Source organism: Callithrix jacchus, chromosome 13 (assembly GCF_049354715.1).
Source record: "Callithrix jacchus isolate 240 chromosome 13, calJac240_pri, whole genome shotgun sequence".
NCBI classification, from domain to species: domain Eukaryota; kingdom Metazoa; phylum Chordata; class Mammalia; order Primates; family Cebidae; genus Callithrix; species Callithrix jacchus.
In genome coordinates, this window is record NC_133514.1 from 60263229 (window position 1) to 60271495 (window position 8267).

Sequence of the window (8267 nt, forward strand, 5' to 3'; positions counted from 1 at the left end):
ATTTTATAGTTTTCTCTAGTAGAGATCTTTCACTTTCTTAGTTCAGTAGAGTTCTAGGCATTTCATTTTTTAAATAGCAATTGTAAGAGAGATTGAGTTTTTGATTTGATCCTCAGCTTGGTTGTTATTGGTGTCTAGCAGTTCTACTGATTTGTGTACATTGGTTTTGTAACCTCAGATTTTACTGAATTTGTTTATCAAATCTAGAAGCCTTTTGATAGAGTCCGTAGGGCTTTCTGGCTTTATGCTCATGTCATTGGCAAACAGATCGTTTGACTTCTTCCTTTCTAATTCGGATGCTTTTTATTTCCTTTTCTTAGGACAAACAGTAATATGTTGAACAGAAGTGGTGAAAATGAGCATCCTTGTCCTGTTCCATTTCTTAGGGAGAGTGCTTTCAACTTTTCCCCATTCAGTATGATGTAGGCTGTGGGTTTGTCATATGTGGCTTTTATTATTTTGAGGTGTGTTTTTTCTATGCTTAGTTTGTTGGGGTTTTTTATTATAAAGGGATGCTGAGTTTTATTGAATGCTTTTTCTGAGTCTATTGAGATAATCACATGGTTTTTGTTTTTAATTCTGTTTATGAGATGAATCACATTTATTGACTTGTATGTATTGAACCATCCCTGCATCCCTGGGATGAAACTCATGTAGTCATGGTGAATTATATTTTTGATGTGCTGTTGGATTCAGTTTGCTAGCTTTTTGTTGAGGATTTTTGCATCTATGTTCATCAGGGATATTAGTCTGTAGTTTTTTTGTGTGTGTCATTTTCTGATTTTGGTATCAGGGTGATGCTGGCTTTATAGAATGAGTTAGGGAGGAGGATCTCTTTCTCAATCTTTTAGGGTAGTTTTGGTAAGATTGGTATCAATTTTTCTTAAAATGACTAGTAGAATTCAGCTGCGAATCCATCTGGCCCTGGGTATTTTTGTTGTAGGTGGTAATTTTTTTTCTCTGAGATAGGGTCTTATCTTTTACTCAAGCTGCAGTACACAATCACAGCTCACTGCCCACCCTTGACCTCCCGAAGCTTAAGTAATCCTCCAACCTCAGCCTCCCAAGTAGCTGGGACTACAGGCATGTACCACCACATCTGGCTAACTTTTGCCTTTTTTTGTAGAGACAGGGTGTGACCATGTTGCCCAGGCTGGTCTCCAACTCCCAGGCTCAAGTGATCCACCTGCCTCTACCTTCCAAAGTGCTAAGATTACAGGTGTGAGCAACCATGCCTAGTTGGTAACTTTTTATTACTGATTCAATCTCACTTCTTGTTATTGGTTTGCTTAGGACTTCTATTCTTCCTTATCCAAGCTAGGAGCATTGTATGTTTCCAGAAACTTATTCATTTCCTCTAAATGTTCTAGTTTTTGTGCATAGAGGTGCTCATAGTAGTCTCTAATGATTGTATTTCTGTGGTGTTGCTTGTAATGTCTCCATTTTTATTTCTAATTGAGCTAATTTGAATCTTTCTCTTTTTGGTTAATCTAGCTAATGATCTATTGATTTAATTTATCCTTTCAAAGAACCAACTTTTTGTTTCACTAATCTTTTGTATTTTTTTAACTTCAGTTTCATTTAGTTCTTCTCTGATCTTTGTTATTTCTTTTCTTCTGCTAGTTTTGGGTTTGGTTTGTTCTTGTTTCTTTGGTTCCCTGAGGTATGATGTTAGGTTGTCAATTTGTGACCTTTCAGACTTTTTGATATAGGCATTGGCACTATAAACTGTCCCCTTAGCACTGCTTTTGCCGTATTCCAGAGGTTTTGATACCTTGTATCACTATTATCATTCATTTTGAAGAATTTTTAAATTTCTATCTCAATTTTGTTGTTAACCCAAAAAATCATTCAGGAGCAGATTGTTTAATTTCCACCTATTTTTATAGTTTTGAAGGTTCTTTTTGGAGTTGATTTCTGGTTTTATTCCACTGTAGTCTGAGAATATACTTGACATGATTTTGATTTTTGAAAGTTTTTGAGACTTATTTTGTGGCCTGTCATATGATTTATCTTGGAGAATGTTCCATGTGCTGATGAGAAGAATGTACATCGTGCAGTTCTTGGGTAGAATGTTCTAAAAATATCTGTTAGTTCCCTTTGTGCTGAAGTGCAGCTTAAGACCAGCATTTCTTAGTTGCCTTTCTGCCTGAATGATCTGTCTAGGACTGTAAGTGTAGTGTTGAAGTCCCCTATTACTATTACGTTACTGTCTATCTCTCATCTTAGGTCTAGAAGTAATTGTTTTATGAATCTGGCAGCTCCAGAGTTAGAGGCATATGTATTTAAGACTGTAATATCTTCTTGTTGGATTGATCCATTTTTCACTATGTAATGACTTTTTTGTCTTTTTCCCACTGTTGTTACTTGTCTGTTTTATCTGATACAAGAATAGCAACTTCTGCTCACTTTTGGTTTTCTTTTGCACAGAATATTTTTGCCACTCCTTTACCTTGAATCTATAAGAACACTTATGTGTTAGGTGAGTCTCTGAAAGACTGAAGCTATGTAGTTTGTGATTATTTTTTATCCATGCTGCCAATTTGTACCTTAAAGTAGAGCATTTAGACCATTTACTTTCAACATTAATATTGAGATGTGAGGTACTTTTCCAGTCATCATGTTGATTATTATTACCTAGATATTTTGTGTTCTTCATTGTGTTATTGTTTTATAGACCCCATGAGCTGTATGTGTCAAGAGATTCTGTTCTGGTTTATATCAACGTTTTGTTTCAAACTTTAGAAATTATTTTAGCATTTCTTGTAGGGCTGGTCTGATAGTGACAAATTCCCTCACTATTTGCTTATCTGGAAAAAAATCACTTTATTTTGTCTTCATTTGTGAGACAATTTTGATGAATACAAAATTCTTGGCTGAGTTATTCTGTTTAAGAAGGCTAAAGAGGCCAGGCGCAGTGGCTCACACCTGTAATCCCAGCACTTTGGGAGGCCGAGGCAGGTGGATCACGAGGTCAAGAGATCGACCATCCTGGCTAACATGATGAAAACCCATCTCTACTAAAAATATAAAAATTAGCCGGGCATTTGGCACATGCCTGTAGTCCCAGCTACTCGGGAGGCCGAGGTGGAAGAATCACTTGAACCCAGGAGGCAGAGGTTGCAGTGGGCCAAGACTGTGTCATTGTGCTCCAGCCTGGTGACAGAGAAAGACTCTGGCTCAAAAAAAAAAAAAAGAAGGCTAAAGATAGGATGCCAATCCCTTCTGGCTTGTAAATTTTCTACTGAAAAGTCTACTATCTGCCTGATAGGTTTGCCTTTATAGGTTACCTGATGCTTTTGACTCACTGCTTTTAGAATTCTTTCTTTCACACTGACAATAGATAGTCTGATGACTGTATTCCTTGGCAATATCCTTTTTGCAGTTAATCTCCCAGGACTTCTTTGAACTTTTTGTATTTGGATGTCTAAATCTCTAGCAAGGTCAGGGAAGCTTTTCTCAATTATTTCCTCAAAGAAGTTTTTCACATTTTTTTTCCTTCTCCTTCAGGAACACCAGTAGTTCTTACATATGTGCATTTTACATAATACCATATTTCTTGGACACATTGTTTAAAATTTTTGTCTGATGGGGTTAATTTGAAAGCCTTGTCTTAGAGCTCTGAAATTCTCTCTTCTATTTGGTCTATCTTATTGTTGAAACTTTCCAGCTCATTTTTGTAATTCCCTAAATGCCTAAACGTGTCTTTCATTTCAAAAAGTTCTGGTTGATTTTTAAAAAAATATTTATCTCTTTAGAAAATGTTTCATTTATATCCTGAATTGATTTTTAAATTTTTATATGTTGTTTTTCACCTTTCTCTTATATCTCCTGGAGAAGCTTAATGATCAACCTTTTGAATTATTTGTCTGGTAAAGGTTTGTTTCATTTTGTTTCATGAAAGATTTCGTCTTGGTTTGGATCCATTGCTAGAGAGCTAGTATGATGTTTTGGGGGTATTATGGAACCATATTTTGTCATACTGGCAGAATTATTTTTCTGGCTCCTTTTCATTTAGGTAGACTATTTCTGTTAATTATTTTTAAATTATTTTTGACTGTGATTTTTTTTAATTTCATTTTTTCCCCCTTGAAGATATGACTTTAGGTTTATAGTTTATTGTAACCGAACTCATCTCTGGTGCTTTCAAGGATGAGTTTCTTGGTTATCTAGAGTCTTTATACAATGGCTTTCTTAGGTGCTGACTATAGCAGCAGTGTGCTCCATACGTGTGCAGGTTTACTGCCTCCTGGGCGGTTGGGAATGGCAGCGGTCTCTTGAAACTTATCTCATCCCCCAGTTTCCTGTACTTTTTATTTATTTTCACCCCAGCGCTTTATTTACTGGATTGAACAGTTCAAGCTTCAGACCAGCAGTGGAGGTGTCCTTGGGTAAAAACCTGCTCTGGTTAAATCAGTTTGGTAAATGCAATACCAAAGGTCCCAGTCTTGACAGAGTCAGCTGTGGGAGCTCTCAGTGAAACACATGGAGGTATTTTTTAGGGGAAGGAAAGGAGTTACCTCAGCTCCACTGCCAGGCTAGCAGGAAAGCAATCTGCCTCCCAGTCACACTCCTGACCCAGTGCTTCTGCCATTCAGATCAGATAGGCATCTCTTCATTTGCAGGCATGCTGATGTTCCAGGTAGACAGTAGTTGTAACTCTACCCTTTGTGCAAGCCTGCATCTAGAGGACACTCCTCTGATGGAGATGTAGCCACCCTAAAGTGTTCCAGAAAGGCTGTCTACAGCTGCATCCATGCTGACCTCCTGTGGGATAAGCTCCCACCATGTCTGCAGTGGCAGATGCAGGGAGAAAAAGTTCCCTTCTCTGAGACCCTTCATGAGCACCAGGACTACCTGACTGTTGACTTTCCCTACTGATCCCATCACTGTACCTTTGCCTCTGTGGAAAGAAGGTTCCCACAAGTGAAAAGTCCTGGGTCTCAAGTTCTGACATCTGGGTTCTTTTGGCCTTTGGGATGCTCCCTTGATGTGGCACAACCCCCTTTCCTCTAGGAGTAGGAGTCCCTGAGGACCAGACTACAGTGAACAATGTTGCTCCTTTGTGTCTGGCCACGCTGTGGGACTGTCACACTCCAGGTTGGTGCTGGCGAATGTCTGCAAGGGCTCCAGTGATGTGACCTGTCCTCAAGACTCCCAGTAGTGGGTATTGGCTCTGCTGAGGGTAGCAGGGGAATTACGTAGACTCTGTGAGAGTCCTTGGTTATAAATAGCCTTAGTGTATTGTCTTTCTCAAATGCCAGTAGTAGTAGTAGTAGTAGTAGTAGCAGTAGTAATGAATTGGTCATGTGGACAGACTCAGGACCCCCCCTGATTAGCCAGAGTGATGCAGGCAATGGTGACAGCTGAGGTCATGCACGAGTTTTCTCCTCCCTTGGCAGTGTTCTTCTACTTGGAGGTGCTGTCACGGACTGTCAGTTGGCCTCCAGCCAGAAGGTGGCGCTTGCAAAAGAACACCAACGGCAGTAGTAGCAGTGGGATTTGTGCTTGCCTTACGTTACCCGTGTGGAACTCTAGTGACTTGGGTAATGGGTGGGGCCATAGAGCTCCAAAACGTTTCTGTCCTTTCTGTGAGGCCCGAGAGCAAATGAAGGAGCAAATGCTGCTTCTGGGAAAAGCTACCAGAGCAAATGCTGGATCAGGCAGGTTCATGCTCTGGCTGCCCACATGTGGGGCAAGCAGTGGCCCCGTTGGGGGTCAGAGAGCATTTCTCTGGCTGCAGGGGTAATGTTGCAGCGGGGAGTGCAGCTGCCTCTGCTACACAGAAGTCTCTGTGCAGGGGTTGGGGGGTAGCAGGCAGCAGTAAGCCCCACCAGGTCCCATGCACTTAGCAAGCCAGGACCCTCACCCTCAGTGTTGCGCTCGCAGCAGCTAGCTAGAATCCAGGCAATCTGCATTCAGAACTCAAGACTGCCCCATGCCATAAGCCTTCCCCAAGGAGACAGTAACCAAAGCTTTCAAACCACGCCCCTCCCAGTCTGCCCCTGAAGCGGGGGTGCCTAGCTCCTACAGCCCATGTCCCATTCACTTCTTGCATCTGTCCAAGGGGGTTTGTCCCCATTTGAGATTGTACTGTGAATCTCAATTGGGAACTTCTGTCAACCTGTGACTGCTGCCTGAGTTCGCTGGCAGATTTCTACACAGTCCCCTGTGAGGTAGAATCAGGAATATCTTCCCTCCATCCCCAGTGGAGCGTGGGAGTGCATGCAAAGCCCTTCCCAATGCTGCTTTTTCTCATACATTCCCCACTGCTCACTAAAATCAGCTCCAGCGCAGGACAGGGTTAAGTTCTTCCCTCAAGGGCCTGGATTGCCAGCTTCCCAAGTGGGAGTGTATGCTCCAAAGGCAATTTATTCTTCTCTCACGCTCTGGGGCCTTAGTTTTCCACTGGCTCATGGTATGGGCTGCAACCCAATGCTTCTTTCAAGGGGTCTGTGGTTTCTTTCCGTTTTCCTGTTTAAGTTTCTGTGTTGCTTCTAGGAGAAAAGTTCGCAATGTGAGTCTCTACACACTATTTTGTCTTTCCAAGTGGAATAGGCATGCTAACACTGCCTCCAATCTACCATCTTGGGGGCAACAGAGTGAGACCTTGTCTCTTAAAAAAAGATGGGGGCCAGGCGCAGTGGCTCACGTCTCTAATCCCAGCACTTTGGGAGGCCGAGGCAGGTAGATCACGAAGTCAAGAGATCGAGATCATCCTTGCCAACATGGTGAAACCCCGTCTCTACTAAAACTACAAAAATTAGCCAAGCGTGGTGGCATGCGCCTATGGTCCTAGCTACTCCGGAGGTTGAGGCGGAAGAATCGCTTGAACCCAGGAGGCGGAGGTTGCAGTGAGCAGAGATTGTGCCCCTGCACTCCGGCCTGGTGGCAGAGCAAGATTCCGTCTCAAAAAAAAAAAAAAAAAAAAAAAAGATGGGGAAGGGAAAGAGTCTTTTCTTTTAGAGATTATCTGCTTTAATATATATGAACAAAATGATATCACTGATTTGCTGACAAAATGATTTGTCAGTGATTTACTGCAAAGTAATCCAGTGAGGTAGGTAAGAGGGGTGAGGGATAATGATGGGAAAAATAATGGGAGGGGTTATAGATGAAACAAATTTGGCCATGAGCAGATTATTATTGAAGCTAGGCAATGACTGCACAGGGATCCGTATATTATTTTCTATCTCTCTCTCTTTTTATTTTTTTGTTTTTGAGACAGTTTCTTTCTTTTTTTTTTTACACAGATTAAAAATATCCACTTATATGTTTCTTTGTTTCAACCAAACACAGATTAAAAATTCAGTATTTAGGGGAATTTGAAATCTATGAATACAGAGGGCCAAGTGACTTTTTGAGTTGGGGAGCTCCCAGGGCTTCAGGGGACTGCCTCCAGGACCAAGTTTGAGTCCACATGGATTTTGGTATATGCAGAGGTCCTGGAAGCAGTCCACCGTAGATGCTGAGGGATGACTGTAGATGGATTGGGGAAGAAGTGACAACTAAATACCATCCAACTATAGTATCTGGACTCCAGATCCCAAACCCAGCCCCAATGCCATTAGACAGGACACAAATAATCTAAAGCATATACTGTAATGTGATGCTATCTCTGGGATGTCCTGTAGGATTTTTGTTTTCTTTTTTTTACTCAATGTATGAATTATGTGCATAATAGGAAAATCAATGGTATTTAAAATACTGGAGACATTTAACTTGGAAAACAGGCTATTCTATCTGGGATTCCCTCCTTACATCAATTCCTCCGCAAAAGAGGAAGGTGCCTTTCTCAGGGGCTCAGCTGGGTTATGCTGAGCAGGGTCTGGCTCCAGAAACAGAGAGGAGTGCCTTCCACGCCACCACACTGCATCCAGGAGCTCCCGGCCCTCTGGTTCCGGTTCTCTACACCAGGTTCCAGGGCTCAGTAAGAAGATCCTGGAGATTACTACTGCTCAGCTTCCTCAGCAGCTCCAGGGAGTTAAATGCTAAAAGAAGGGGGTCCCCTTTTGAGATTTCCACTTGGATTCCTACTGCTGAGCTTTTAAGAGAAGTTATGTATGTGTGCAGTCTGTCATAAGTTCTTTAGAAATGTCATTCTTATGTTCAGGTTACACTGTCAGTCAACCTTGACTTTTCCACAGGTATATCACAGAGGAGGGACTAAACACATAGCAGTTAACTGTCTGACCATGAACATGTACAGAGGGCAGATCACTGTTCTTCTGGGACACAATGGAGCAGGAAGAACCACCACCTGCTTC